Here is a 15,490-nt window from a genome sequence, read left to right on the forward strand (position 1 = left end):
ATAGTAGACCTACCCACGCCTACTAATGCGAAACAAGTGCAATCCTTCATGGGACACTGTGGGTATTATCGAAGATTCATATATATGTATGCAGTCATCGCACAATCTCTGTATCGTTTGCTAGTCAATTTCGACTGGACCGAGGAGTGTGAAACTTCATTCCAAACGCTGAAGGAAAACCTTGTATCAGCACTTGTACTTAAAGCACCGTATTGGGAAAAGATATTCCATGTTCACATTGATGCTTCTGCATATGCAATCGGGAGTATTCTGGCTCAACCTAGAGACGGAACAATGGATTTTCCAGTTTGTTACGCCAGCCGACAGTTAAATAGTGTGGAAAAGAACTACACAACCACCGAAAGAGAGGGGTTAGGAATGATTTATGCTGTAAAGAAATTTCGGCATTATTTGCTTGCAAACAAATTTATGTTCTTCACAAATCATCAAGCTCTCTTGTATCTGGTGAATAAACCATGCAATACAGGGAGAATTGTACGCTGGTTTATTATATCTCTAGAGTTTGATTTCACCGTGGTGGTAAAAAAGGTTAAAGCCTATCTACGGGCAGATCATCTTTCAAGGCTACACAACGGGGAAGCTCCTGAGGGTGTAGATGATGACATACCAGATGCTTATCTTTTCAATATTGAAATGATACCCAAATGGTCTCAAGAAATTGTTAGCATTCTTTCCTTTGGAGGTGGGTTTGATAACACGGAATATAGATCCAAACAACAAACAATTCGACAAAAAAAAAAAAATTCCTGTTGATTGCAGGACGGCTGTATCATCTAAGATCGGACCAAATTCTACGATTATGTATAAATCTGGAAGAATTCGAGTGTTATCTTGAAGAAGCACATATCCAGGATTGTGTATTTCATTGTTCAACAGTGAAAACACACCAGAGACTGAAACAGTTAGGGGTTTATTGGCCAACTATGTATGCGGACACACATGCTTATGTTAACAATTGTACTATATGTCGTGCAAAACGACCAGTGGATCACGCGACATTGTTTCAGGTAAACATTGCCCCTGCATGGAGTCAATATATCATTGATTTATTAACCACAAGGATGTTTTTTGAAAACATAACAAGAGCACGGGAAAGCGCTATAGAGCTGGAGGGGCCTGACTTTCAGTTAATTGGGAACCAAATCTATAAGCGAGGAAAGGACAATCAACTTAGACTCTGTGCAAGTGAAAGTGAATACCTGCTGATTCTAGAACATGCACATGGAGGTATAAGTGGAGGACATTTTTCGGGCGATAAGACTGCAAAAATTGTCTTAACACTAGAATGGTAACAGGACACTTTTATGTCCTTGGACACTTTTGTGTCCTGTTAAGTGACCGTTTTGCTTGAATGATTTGAAGAGTATGAAAATGAATTTCTAGGTGCTATATATCCACAAAGTTGCCTTATGAGCTGAAAAAAACTTCATTTTTTTTTTAGTATCGATCTCACCATTAACTTTACTCTTACACAACATTTTCGAACCTAAACTGTGTGAAAAAACGGGTCTTGTTTTTGGCTTTTTTTCAATTTTTGGCAACTATACCACTCTAAACTTCATGTTTGTGAGGTTTAGATAGCTAGAGGTTAGGCCTTCTTAGTTATCAACATGTTTTGATGCTTGTAGGGAGAGCTAAGTGTTAAAATTGAAAGTTATGACCAATTTACAAGAATTGCATAATCCTGTTTTTTGGCCAAAATTAGCACTTTTATGAATTTTTTGGTGGCTTTCTTGATATCCAAATTCAATTTTGATTGTGTAAGTGTAATGTATAACATAAAGCTAATCTTCCTTGAGTTTTGGGGGACCTAATATGCTATATAGCATAGTATATGATGATGGTTGAGTTTTTTGATTGCTGAAGAATATGATACATTTTAGAGTAGCAAGTATAAATTTCTCAATATTGCTAGTTTCTTAGGCCAATTATGTGTATTTTGTAGGTAGTGACCATATCTAATCATAGACTACAAACTTGGCTAGATATTGAGTAGTTTCTATGGGTTTCTAGAGGTCATTGCCCCCAAGGTTCCAATTGTAAGAGATCCATTATCCTTTTGACATGCTCCATGGCTCCTTTTGAATACAGAGGCCCAAAGGGAACTAAGAAAACATGTATATAGTATCTGTATTGAGCGTGACTATAGAAACTTTGATGATAGGTCAGCAGAATGGAAAAAATGCAACTTTTTTGTACCTATTTTTTTTGCCCAAAAAAGAAATAGTGAGGTAAAAGCAACCATATGTTTTGGTCACCAACCCATTGAAGTTAACGGGGCATTTTATCTCATGTCCTACAAAAATCTCCACTCTTATTTATATGCAATCAACCGTAAGAAATTGTTTTTTTGGGCAAAATGCACTGGTCCATTAACTTTGGAGGCTTGTAGTGACCAAGGGATGAGAAAAATTACAAGTTTCTCATTTTTCCATATGTAGTAGTTATTGAACTATAAGCTCATGAAAGGATTTTCCAAAATGAGTGGATCTACTGTGGTTTTGGAATTTTTTCCCAAAACCCTGAAAGGACACTTTTATGTCCTGTTAGGTTACCATTCTAGTGTTAACCGCAAGAATATGGTGGCCTACATTGTATATGGATACTGAAGAGTTTGTAAAGCGTTGTGACGCATGTCAGTGCACCAAGGTGCCGATAAAGAGAGATGAGATGCCACTACGGCCAATGATGGGAGCAAGGGTATTTGCAAAATGGGGCATTGATTTTGTGGGGCCTATTTCACCCCCTGCATATCGCACCCATACCCAATATATCATTGTGGCTACGGACTATCTCACAAAATGGACGAAAGCCAAGGCAACACAAAAAGCAGATGCACGGACTACTGCACAATTTTTGTATGAGAATGTTTTTGTACAATATGGTTTACCCATAGAAATTGTCAGTGATCGAGGAACATATTTTCTTAATGAAGTCATTGAATATCTGCTGGAGGAATTCATGGTCACACATAGGAAATCTGCTCCATACCATCCACAAGCAAATGGACAAGCTGAGGCCACAAATAAAACATTATGCATGGTTCTCACCAAAATTGTGTCAGAGTCAAGAACAGATTGGGATCAGCAGCTACACTCAACAATATGGGCATACAGGGTAGCTAATAAAACATCGATAGGAACGACACCGTACAACATGGTATTTAGCCTAAATGCTATATTACGCATACTAGAGTTTTTAATTCCAACTCTATGAGTAGCGAAACGCTTAGAATGGACAGGGCATGAGCTCTCTTCAAGAATAGACAACCTTGAAAAGCTAGATGAACTTTTCTTGAGAGCTGTAGCTTCGATCTATGCTAAAAAACGAAGACAAAAAGAGTTTTTTGACAAGCATGTGCACACGAAAAACAGGTGATTATGTACTTGTTTATACTTTGAAGCAACATGCCAAGAAACTTAAAAAGCGAAGGATGGAACCTTTTGTGATTAGTGATCTATCACAAAGCAGAGCTGTCAAGCTTGCTACTTTAGCAGGCGAAGAAATGCCAAATTGGATTAGTGGGTGTCGATTGAAGAAATATCATTTACCACTAACACAGGATATGCTTCAACAAATCCATCAAGGAAAACAACGAATGAAGGAGAAGCAAAGGATACGAGAAGAAGCTCAAGCAGAAGCAAAAGAACGCATTGCAAAAAGAAGACTTCTGCGACAACAACAACAATGTGGAGCACCATTGCGAATCAATGCCATTCGACTAACGAGGTTTGATGAAGGCACAGTGGAGCCAATAATTGCATTCAAAGTGGGTAGCAATCAAGTTGAATCGACGGCATTGCTTGATTCTGGAGCTCAAGCAAATTTAATCTCTTACGGATTATACAAACAGCTCAAGTACACAGGTCAACTTCATCCTACTCCACAAGTGCTGGAAAGTAGTACATCACATTCGTTGAAAACATTGGGCTGGACTATATTGCATGTACAAGTACATCAATATATTTACCCACACAAGTTTTATGTGGTCAAGGATGAAATCACACGACACCCCATGTTGTTGGGACAACCTTGGCAAAAAGAGTACAATGTGCAGATAGATTGGAATGCGAATGCAGTCAAAATTCAGCATGCACAAGAACAACAAGTAATAGCCTTTGCTCAGCAACCCCGCAATAATCAGCTGCTGCCAGCAATGCAATCACTGGAAAAAGAGACAAAAGCAAGGGTACCACCAAAGAACAACATGATACCCAAGGCTAACAAACAGGAAATTGCCAACCATGCTCACTACATACATACGTAGTCACCAACCGCCGCAGTAAAAAGATCGAGGTTACCAAAACAAGAGAAACAAGTATGGATGCAGAAGGATAGAAATGACATGGCAGACAAAAAACAAGACAACGGAGAAAGTCAACATAAGTAGATAATTCAACCAAAAACCAAGGGCATAAAACAGATATGGATCCCAAAGAAAATGCTTAGCAATAACTCAAATGTGAATCCCATTTACCGAAACAAAGGCAAAAGAAACTCCCTTCAGTACAAGCAGCATCGGCAAGCAGACAGCTGCATTTGCAACCGGAAAATCGACTTATGTGGATGCCAGTAAGCAACAAAATAGTGGCAACCAAGGAAGTAGCAAGAAACCTACAAAACCCGGCAAAAACAAGCTACCAATGGAAAGCAAAAGAGATAAGGTCTATGGCCATTCCAGCCAAGCCAATTCTCTCCAAAGAGATAACTATGGCCATATGAACAGTAGCGGCAAAGCAAGCGACTTTTGCCCGAAAGACAATCAAACAGACAGCAGTAGAGTTACAGCTTTTGCTTGCAAAGAAAACAGGAAACCTCGACGGCGAATGCCAATAAGCATCTTGCTTATACCCTTCTCTCGCACAGCATTAATTTTTCTATGCATTGACCGAGTATGCATAAAATAGGGCCACATTAATCGGCCAAGCATTAGCACAAATTTTTTCAACCTATGCACGGCACATACTCAGAGGCGATACCTTGTCGTCCGGGAGGATTCCGGCTAGGAGGGGGGAGGCATTCTCAATTGCGGACCCAATGGCAGAAAGAGAAAAAAAGGGCATGTTTTTCGACTATTTTTAAGGGTTGTTGTTTGATTGCGGAATTTTCTGAACTAACCCAAGTACATATTCCCTTATACAGCATGAATCTACATGTATATGGGGCCAAACACCAAATCAAGCCCCTAGGTGTGTGTATATAAGTAGAAATAACCATTTTTTGGGCAAAATATTGGTAAAACGGAGAAATCCGGCCATAAAATTGCATGTGAGTGTATATAATGTTTTGCGGTGATGTTTTTGACTTATTATGATTTTTGGGGGTTCATTGAGGTTGATTTGCTATTTTCCTTTTAATTTTGCTAATTTTTGGCAGAAAAAATTCAAAAATACAAAAAGTAGGTGAAAAACGATCGTAATGAAAAACAAAAAATATGGGGATGATCAGTGACTATAGGACAACCTATGGTACATTGGGGGTGCAATTATGAGACTAGAGCAGAAAGCGTGTTTTGGCCAGATTTTGACCAAAATGCCAAATTTCTGGTAAACAGGGCAAATGGAGTTCAAATCAAGAAATTTTTGAGCCTAAACCGCATCTCGCAAGAAGTTGGAAGCACATGTCAAATTTCATGAAAAGTGGTTCGGGAACCCCCATTATAGGAAATTTTCACCTCATTTTCACTATTGTCCTTTGAGAGAGAGCTTCTGCCACCTAGAGCGAGCGGAACTTCCAGCAACTTCTACGACATGTACGACTACCCGATGGGCTTCAGACATGAGAGGTAGGCTCACCACCTTGAGCTTTTCGCGCATGTTTGTCGTTTTGTCGCGAAAACTAGCGCAGGGTTCACACACAAAGCGGGCAGTAGAGACCTACAAGTAGAAGTGGCTTCCTAACTGCTAACCCAAAAGCAATGAGACTTCATCGGCAGCTTACCCTAGCATAGGAGACCAGTCTTGGATGTCCAAAGGCAGTAGAAAACCATCAGAAAAAACCCTAATTCCTAGAATCCCGCAAGAGGCCACCAAATGGGAAATCAGCATCTCGACATGCTCGACAAGTCTATGTAGCCCACATGACAAAAAGGTGACCCGAAGCGGCACTCAACTTCAGAAACGGCATCAGACACACAAAGTGTCAAATAGCTCTCGCGGCCAAACCGCATGTCTGTTTGCCACAAAACTTCACGAGCGGCTTTCCTAAACCATCAACAACCAAGTCCTATGGTGGTAGACCACCACAAGTCATGGAAGACATGTCAATGCAACCACGGGTGCTTCCAGAGCGACAAAGTGCCAAATGGAGCTCCGGTGAAGCCAAAGTCGACAAAAACCATACAGCAAGGATCCCCAAGGGATCGGGAAGCTATGGAGACCAACATCAAGAAATTTGCCGAAAAGAACTCCAAAAGTCAAAAAATGGCTCGGAGGCTCTGAAATCCGCACAGGGAGTTACTTTCTATCCGTTTGACTTTTTTGTTGAAATTGGGCTTAAAAGGGACTCAAGGGGACTAAGGGTAGGCACTAGTGATAGTTTCCATGAAAAAATCATCAGGAGACATCCTACGTGTAGGATGTCCTACGTGTAGGATGTCCTACGTGTAGGATGTCTCAAGGCCATTTTTGGGCACAGAACCCAACATTTCTCATCACACATATTTTCTGAATAGCCTTTACATGCTAGCCACCAAGTTTCATCACATTTGGACGAACATTGACCTCATATGCATGAAAAAACGCAAAGTTAGGGCATAGAAGCAATAATGGGCCATAAACCTACCAAAAATTGTCCAAATCACATGAAACTTGCACAACAAATTCATGAGCACATAGCCAACCAATCTGTGTGGTCACCTGCAAGAAATGATGAAGTAGACATCCTACGCGTAGGATGTCTATTGGACATTTTTGGCCTACAGAGGGTATTTTTACATTCCAAATCTTTTCTTATCATCTTCAAGAGCTCATATATCAAGTTTGAAGCCATTTTAATCAATTTTGACCCCCAACACCTTCAAGATACACTTTTTGAGCCCAAAAACACTACACAGGGTCTTACCAACATCGATTCTTGTCCAAATCAAAATCCAAGAGCATGGCCATGTTGTACAGGCCAAGTACCCACCCACAGGACAAATCCCAATCCATTTTGATGAAATAGACATCCTACGCATAGGATGTCTCCAGCATGTTTTTGACCTTCTGTGCAAAGAATGACATCATGGGAGCCATTGCCATGGTGCAAGGAGCCCATATATCAAGTTTCAACCCATTTGGATATCATTTACTACCTATAGTGGACTTTTACCCAATTTGTGAGCCTAAAAGCCTGAATCTGCCCAAAAATCCACTTTTTGATGCCCAAATCCAAATCCAATCACATAGCCATGTTGTACAGGCCAAGGACCACCAGCATGACAAGTCTCACCCAAATCTGATGAAAAAGACATCCTACGTGTAGGATGTCTAAATGAAATTTTTTGGCCAGAATTGCACTGTGAGCACATGTACAGTTGCCCTAGATCTTTTTAAGTTTTAATTTCAATTTTCAAGTCATTTGGATAGTTAAAACTCAGTTTCGCAGCTGATATGGAAAAAACGCTAACTTCGGACTACTGAGTGCAACAGGATTTATGGCAGCCGCCACAAAGTCACCGTCAAAGAAGAAAAGGATGACCATAAAGGATTACTTGGAAGAAGTAGAGCGCTTCGTCATACCAGAAGGAACTCTCAAGCCAACCAGCACATGGATCCAAGAAGATCTGCTAGAGTCAAATGATCTAAAGATCTACAAGGCGTGTTCAAAGACACCGAAGGAAATGTGATAGAACTACCAATGCTACCGTGGGAGCTCAATGAGTTCGTCAGAAGCAAGATGGCAGAGTATCTGGAGAAAATAGATCTCCACAATTATTTTGAAGCTGTGCCGACAGGTATTGACATAAAAAGAGTGTGGGAATTTGTGACGACAATCAAGGAAGATGGAGTAGCCACAGTAACGGATCTGCAGGGCAAGCCAGGCACGGAGATTCTAATCACCGAGAGAGTAGTAGCGGCTGCACTAGACCTCTCCAACAAAGGGGATAGTGTAACTAAAAGAAGAGACAAAGTAAAGGTGTACACAAAAAAGAAAGCCAACTACACCTTTGAAGACATTGCCAACCCTAAAGTGGCAATCACGAGTCAGCTGTACAATCAATATTTCCATATGTGTACAAAGCGGCCACAAAAGTAAAGAATGTCGCCTGCAGCAATTGCCATAACATTCACCTGGGCAATACAGAAGAGCAAGCCTAAAGTAATCAATTATGTAGCTTATGTACATGATAATCTGGTAAAGATGGGCAAAAAGAACCCCACATACATCGTGCCGGGTGAGTTAATCACGAAGGTGATTTATGGAGCATTGTACGCCAAGGGAAGATGGACCGACCCTCCATCACAGAATGACTGGTTGAGGCTCAAGGAAGATAAGGAAGACGAACAGCCCAAAGCACCAAGGGTGGCAACCCGTTTGAAACGCCGATTAGAAACCATGCAAGAAGAGCAGCTAGAGGTGAAGAAGGGAAAGAAGGAATCTGTCCAAGTGCCAGTAAAAGAGAATAAATCACAGAAAGCGGCACGTCTAGAGCGGCTGATGGAAAGTTTCAGGGCTGAAAGAGCCCTCAAAGGAGATTTGAATGAACTATGGAAGCCATCTCTAGAAGCAATGTCGGGATCATCCCGAAGGGTGCACAAAGACAGATTCGATGACTACATTTAGAATTTTGAGATTCTGGATGCCACAGCAGAAAATATCCCACATGTACCATTTATAGAAGAGGAAGTGGAGCAAGTCTGACGGAAACTGCAAGAAGAGCAGGAAGGACAAGAGAGAGAAAGGAAGACAAAGGCGGACAGAGATTTCAAGAAAAAGCCAACAACTCCACAGCCTAGCCCTGAGTCTAGCCCACCGCCCTCACCACCTCCTCGTAGCCCTCCACAAGAAGAGAAAGAGGAGCAAGACAAACCAGAAGACCAAGAAGAGTCAAAGCAAGAACAAAGCCAAGAGCAAGAACCAAAGGAAGAGGCTAAGCCTAAAAGTGAGCATCCATAGCCAACTGAAGCAAGATATAACACATTTCTAGACCTATTGGTTTCCGGATATACAAAAGAAGAGGCTGCCACAGTCGCATTTGACTTGGCAAGCACGAGGCCCAAAGAGCAAATGCAGAGCGTGCGGTTAGTGGAGCTAAAGGATATGGTCACTGATACAGTGGACCTGCACCTGCCCACCAATGATTGGGATGTGGTGATGACAAAGCTAATCGGGCTAAGGGCACAATAAATGGCCTTAGAAAGTGAAATGGAAACTCTCAAAGCCACTGAAGTGCAGATAAAGCTTGAAGTTGACACTTTACAAAAACAAAGCCAAAGGCAGATAGAGAGAGAAGCAAAGCTGCAAGCCAGTCTGGCAAAGGCATTGCAAAGATGCCAGGAAATGGAAAGAGAAAATCAGGAAGCAGCTCAAAGACTGCAAGGAGCCAAAGAGGAGTATAGACAACTTAGCAAGTCATTGACAGATGCAAAGAGGGAAAGGGATAACCTAACCCAACAACTTGCTGAGGAGTCCAAGGAAGTTGAGGCCATGCGAAATGCCAAAGAGAAGGTAGAAATAGACTAGGAGGCCAGCCAGGATGAGGTCCTTGAGCTCAAGGACCAGCTTAAAGTTAAAGATCAAACCATCCAGCGGCTACGGGCATCTCCTGCCAGAGACAGAGCTACTAGCTCGACTCACACCACTTCAGAGAGCCAGATCTATGAAGAAAAGATGAAAGAGATCCAGAAAGAGTTGACCTTAGAGAAGAAGCAAAGGTTGATGATGGAAAAAGGGTCGGTGGTTATGCAAACACGCATGGAAGAAGAGCAGAAACCAATGCAAGATGAGCTAGAAAATATCAAGAGAAAGATCGAGGAGGCGGAGAAGATAAATGCCGAGTTGAATGACCTCCTCGTAAACATGGGAGAAGAAGCTGAAGCAGAGAAAAAGACACTCCAAAAGCAGATAGAAGAGCTGAGAGGATAGCAGGCAGGAGAGCAGGTAGGCACAGGGCCAGTAGCCATGGAAGGCACAGACCTAGAGAATGTGGCAGATCCTGTGGACACACCCATGCAAGAGGAAATCCTAGTAGGACCCTCTCAAGAGCCACAGGATCTGACACAAGAAGAGGAAGAGAAGTTGCACAAGGCCATAGAGGCAGAAATCAAAGAAACCACCAAGGAAGCCTTGGAATGGGGGCATAGGGTTTTTAAATCCATGACCATTTAGAAGATAGACGCCAGCAACCTCCGACGTGAATGGCTATAGCCCTCTCTTCCATATCCTTTGCTAAAGTACGAAGCCTCCACCCTCAATAGAGGATCAAAGAAGAGCCAACAGTGCCACTCTACACAACAGATATCTCCCAGCCTGAAGGGGCAAAGTTGATAGTCGACTCCCAGCCCAGGTGGAGAAAGGCACGGCGGACAAAGTATCCACAGTACCTAATCCATTTGGTAGAGGCACCCAAAATCATCAGAGACAACCTAAGATTATGCCTTCTACCAAGGATGCGGACGTGGAAGGCCCAAGAGATACTACAAAGAAGCCAACCCACTTGGCTAAACTATCCAAAGCTGCCAGGCTTGAAGGCAGGTGAGAGAATAAGTGTTCAATACATGGTGAAAACCCTAACGGGCGCCATCAAATTGTTCACTGGCTCGCCTGACCTTTCTTGCATAATGATGAGGAAGATCTGCAAAACTCTTTTGGCAGTCTTCGAGACGTTCAAACCGGGCCAGGTGACAGACAATATCTTCTTCTTTCAAGATACTTACAGATGTGCATATGATCTGTCTGGTCAGCCTTCCAAGGAGGTGATACATACATTGTATCAAAGGATCATGTTTCTGCCATCCTATCACCTCCAGGCCTTTGAAGAAGCTCTCTACACCGGCTTCTTCACCATCAACACTGACATATTCGGCCCAATAGTACTGGAATTACATGCAAGATACGAGTCGCTGCTCAAGATGCGAGAAACAATAAGATGAAGAAGCAGCTCAATAGCCATGCCGGAGACAACATGAGAAGGAGGGGGGGAGTGTTAGAAGCTGGACACACCCTGCGGAAATTGACTGCTCGGCAGATCATCATTTTTTGTAATTATTCATTTATTGAGAAAACCCGACATTTCACCTTGTAAATATTGGGGCTTACAGAAGTTTCCAGATTGTATCCCAGTTTTGACATTTAGATTGAGTAGATGGTTAATTTGGAACTTTAGGGTTTGATAATTGTAAGGTATTTATACCACTTTTTGACCTTAATAAAAAAAACCCTTTTGTCATTTTAAAAAGTTTTGAAGTCTGTGAGTGAGCATATTGTGTACGAGAGAGTGTGAGCTTCGTCTTGATGCTACGTGTGCACCGGTGGTCGGAATCGAGTGCGGAGAAGTGCAGCGTGTTGCCCCCTATGAGAGCTACGCTCCGATACCTACATTGCGCGCGTACGGTCCGGTTTTGCGAGCTCCATCTACGAGCTTCATGTGGTGATTCGGTGAGCATACATTGTCCAATTGTGCATTGCAGCATATCTACGCGTTCACATTGAGTAGAGCTACACATTAGGCACTTAAGATTTTGGAAACGAAGACCTGCAAATTTCGGCCAGACATCCTACGTGAGTTTGCACCGTGTGTTTTGGGTTGGAGTTTTGGTTCATAGACCTTAGGGAGAGCGACCTATTGGTGCTAGTAGGGTCTCCTTCAAGTTCTGTGGTGTTTCGAGATTCTTTGATGGGTGTTCGGCTCTTGAAAGTGTTGTAGGAAGTTTCCTATTATGCACTTCTGAAGGCTGTGACTTAGACATTGGGTAGGGACCTCTGTAGAAATTAGTTAGGAGTCGGTCGAGTGTAGGTTGACACCCTATGCTTGCTTCCACGCGCCTGTGGGTCGAGCTTCGTCCTTAGCTGACAAATCTTGTTAGGTGAGTTCTCGCTGTGCTGACTTCCGTCGCAGCGTATCTGTCCAACATGGTCTATAGTTTTCTTCTAGTTTTCTATAACAGAAATGGGCTATGAACTTTGAGAGTAGCGAAATTAGGAAATTAGATAAAACACTTTTGGGAGATTACTTTGTGAGCATATAGGGTGAACTTAATTGATGGTAGAAACATGGCATAGTACTTAGCTAACTTGGCAAGATCAATACTTTGCAAGGGAGAGAGTTTAGAGAACATGACAACAGTTGAGGACTGGATTTATGTGTAGCTGCCCCCCCCTCCAATAGGCATTTGTATTATAGATTCTCCCATCAACAGAGACTTGGTACAATACAATCTTTGTGTTCATTGTGACCTAGGTGATGCAATGAAGATGGAAAGCTTCATGCATCACGAGCATAACATAAAATTTGTAAAAAATATTAACTATCCCAAGCCTCAATTCGAAGGCCTCAAACACCTTCGGGAGTGGAGAGAGCTAGCGGGAAGTGAGGGTAGGGAAGAGGAAGAAGAAACATTCCATAGGAGAAAGAAGTAGTTCCTCACTTACTACCATTATTCTTGCTAGCATACATAATAGCATAGTAATGAAGATGGAGAATATGGCAATCTTAAGCATTGAAGCATGGCTCTCGGTTGGATTTACATTCCATAGCCAAGAGTGTTGGTGTAGGCTCTCAACTTCTCTACCAGCTTGGATAAGGAGATGGAGCTCTTGCACTTTGCACTTCACACAATGAGAGTGTGTGTGAGTGTGTGTGAGTGTGTGTGGGAGAGTATACCCCCAAGCTAGCCCCCTTCTTTCTTTGGTCGACCCCCCCTTGTAGATAATGCTTCAAGTTCATTGGACCCCTGTAAGCCTGGCCAATCACATGCAAATGTATAACAAGCAGTAAGGATAGTCTTGGGACAAGTGTCCCCCTTTCCCTTTGTGAGAGAGGACTTGATAAATGCAAAAAAAACTAATTAAGTTAACTAATTTATCATTGAACCTGTTGGGAGGACAACCACAGGCTTTAGGCACACAATAAGGGCAACATGAGGAGGACCTTGACGAGTGTCCTATTTGCTTTCTTTGTACCAATATTTCCTTGTGTGAGGATGTGTGGGTCCTCTCTCATCCCCTAGCTTTAGGACTTGCCTCTCTCTTGTAGAAATGGGATCTGACATTTTGACACCTTATCCTTAAGCACCTTAGTCAGCAAGCATGAAAAAGTACCTCAAGCTTGGGTAGTGTTCCCACAAGCACCTCAAGCTCCAAGCACCTCAAGAATCTTAGTCAGTAAGCACGACAAGCACCTCAATCACCTTAGCCATCAAGCACTACAAGCACCTCAAGCTTGGGCCGGCGGGTTCCCACCTCAAGCTCAGCCCTAGCTTACATAAGGTCAAAGGACTTTTAACACGAACCTTTGGAGGTATTTTATAAAGCTAACCCTAAGGTATTTTAAGCTCCATTGGCTAGCCTTGCTCTTTGATAGGCCATCTCTCATTTGGGACCCTTTACCATTGTGTCGAAATAGACCCGAAAGCACATGTCTATATTCTAACCCTTGTTCCCATCTATTCTCCCACATTAAATGATCATTTTAATATGAGAAAACCATTTTAGCTGGTTAGATATTAGATTTTGCAAGAGCTTCAAACTTCTTAGGAACTTCGGCAATTCTTACCATTTGGGAGCGCATTGCCAAGTAGTAGAACATGTCTTATAGGCTTAACCACATTTTGAGTTGAAGTAGTTTGAGGTTGGCAAACCAGTATTTCGGACTATCGTCAATGTAAATATAGAATTGATGGAAGGGTTTTTGGTGACGGGTAAGGTAACTATAGTCAACAATCTTCCAACAAGTTGTGCTTTTTGGCATGCCGAAGACTTTAGTCTCGATTTATAAGTAAAAGAGTTCTCTTGCATCTCTTCATAACCGTGTTACCATATTGTTGAACACTTTGGCAAAAACTTCATTCCCCTAGCTAAAGCACTTAGACGTCACTCTGGGAGCCATTTGTTACTACAAAACAAACATTTAAAGAAATTACAACGCCAGTTGTTGAGCACTTCAACCACTTCCCCATAACTCAAACCAAACACTTCCATTGACGAAGACAAGTCAAGCAGGTACCATCAACCACTGTCACTTATAGATGCGTCATGAATACAATATCCTTTCCTGAATAGCATGCATGGATGCGTGCACGATGCATAACTAGCCCAAGTAGTATCAGGCTTCAAGCTATTTACATAACCTTAACACTAGTCTGGTAACCTAAGAAGACATAAAAGTGTCCTTTCAAGGTTTTGGAAAAAAAATCCAAAACCATAGTAGATCCACTTATTTTGAAAAATCCTTACATGAGCTTATAGTCCAAAGACAACTACATATGGAAAAAATGAGTAAATTGTAAACTTTCTTATGTGTTGGTCACAACAAGCCTCCAAAGTTGATGGACCATTGCATTTTGCCCAAAACGGCCATTGCTTACGGTTGATTGCATATAAATTAGAGTGGGTCTTTTTATAGGACATGAGATGAAATTCCCTCTTAACTTCAATGGGTTGGTGGTCAAACAAGAGGAATATTTAGTGGAATATAGAGAACAGCATGTCGTGCCTCTGCACTCTAATAACAAAAAAATAGGTACAAAAAAGTTACATTTTTGCCATTTTGTGCACCTATCATCAAAGTTTATATAGTCACGCTCAATACATATACTACATGTACATGTTTTCTTAGTTCCATTTGGGCCTTTGGATCCAAAAGGATCCATGGAGCATGGAAAACTAATTATGGATCTCTTAGTAAGTGGAACCTTGGGGACATAGATGAAGTGCTAAATACATCAAACATGGCAAAACTAGGTTTAGCATTATGACCTCTAGAATCCCATAGAAACTACTCAATATCTAGCCAAATTTATAGTTTATGATTAGATATCTTTATTACCTACAAAATACACACTATTGGCCTAATAAACTAGCAATATTGAGAAAGTTACACTTGCTACACTAAAATGTCTCATATTCTTCAGCAACAATCAAAAAACTCAACCATAATCATATACTATGCTATATAGCATATTAGGTCCCCCAAAACTCAAGGAAGATTAGCTTTATGTTATAAATGACATTTACACAATCAAAATTGAATTTGGATATCAACGAAGCCACCAAAAAAATCATAGAAGTGCTAATTTTGGCCATAAAACAAGTTTAGGCAATTCTTGTAATTTGATCATAACTTTCAATTTTAACATTTAGTTCTCTCTAGAACTGTCAAAATATGTTGATAACTATGAAGGCTTATCTCTTTTGTCTCTCTTGATCAATAGTAGATTGAGCATGTGCCACCTTTTCTAGGTTTGTGTCTGCTTCATATACAAAATTAAGTGAAATTTGCTTTTTGGGTGCTCTTAGCACAAGTCCCCAATCAATGATGTGAATGCGT

The sequence above is a fragment of the Adiantum capillus-veneris genome, chromosome 5, assembly GCF_014529385.1.
Source record: "Adiantum capillus-veneris isolate H3 chromosome 5, ASM1452938v2, whole genome shotgun sequence".
NCBI lineage: Eukaryota > Viridiplantae > Streptophyta > Polypodiopsida > Polypodiales > Pteridaceae > Adiantum > Adiantum capillus-veneris.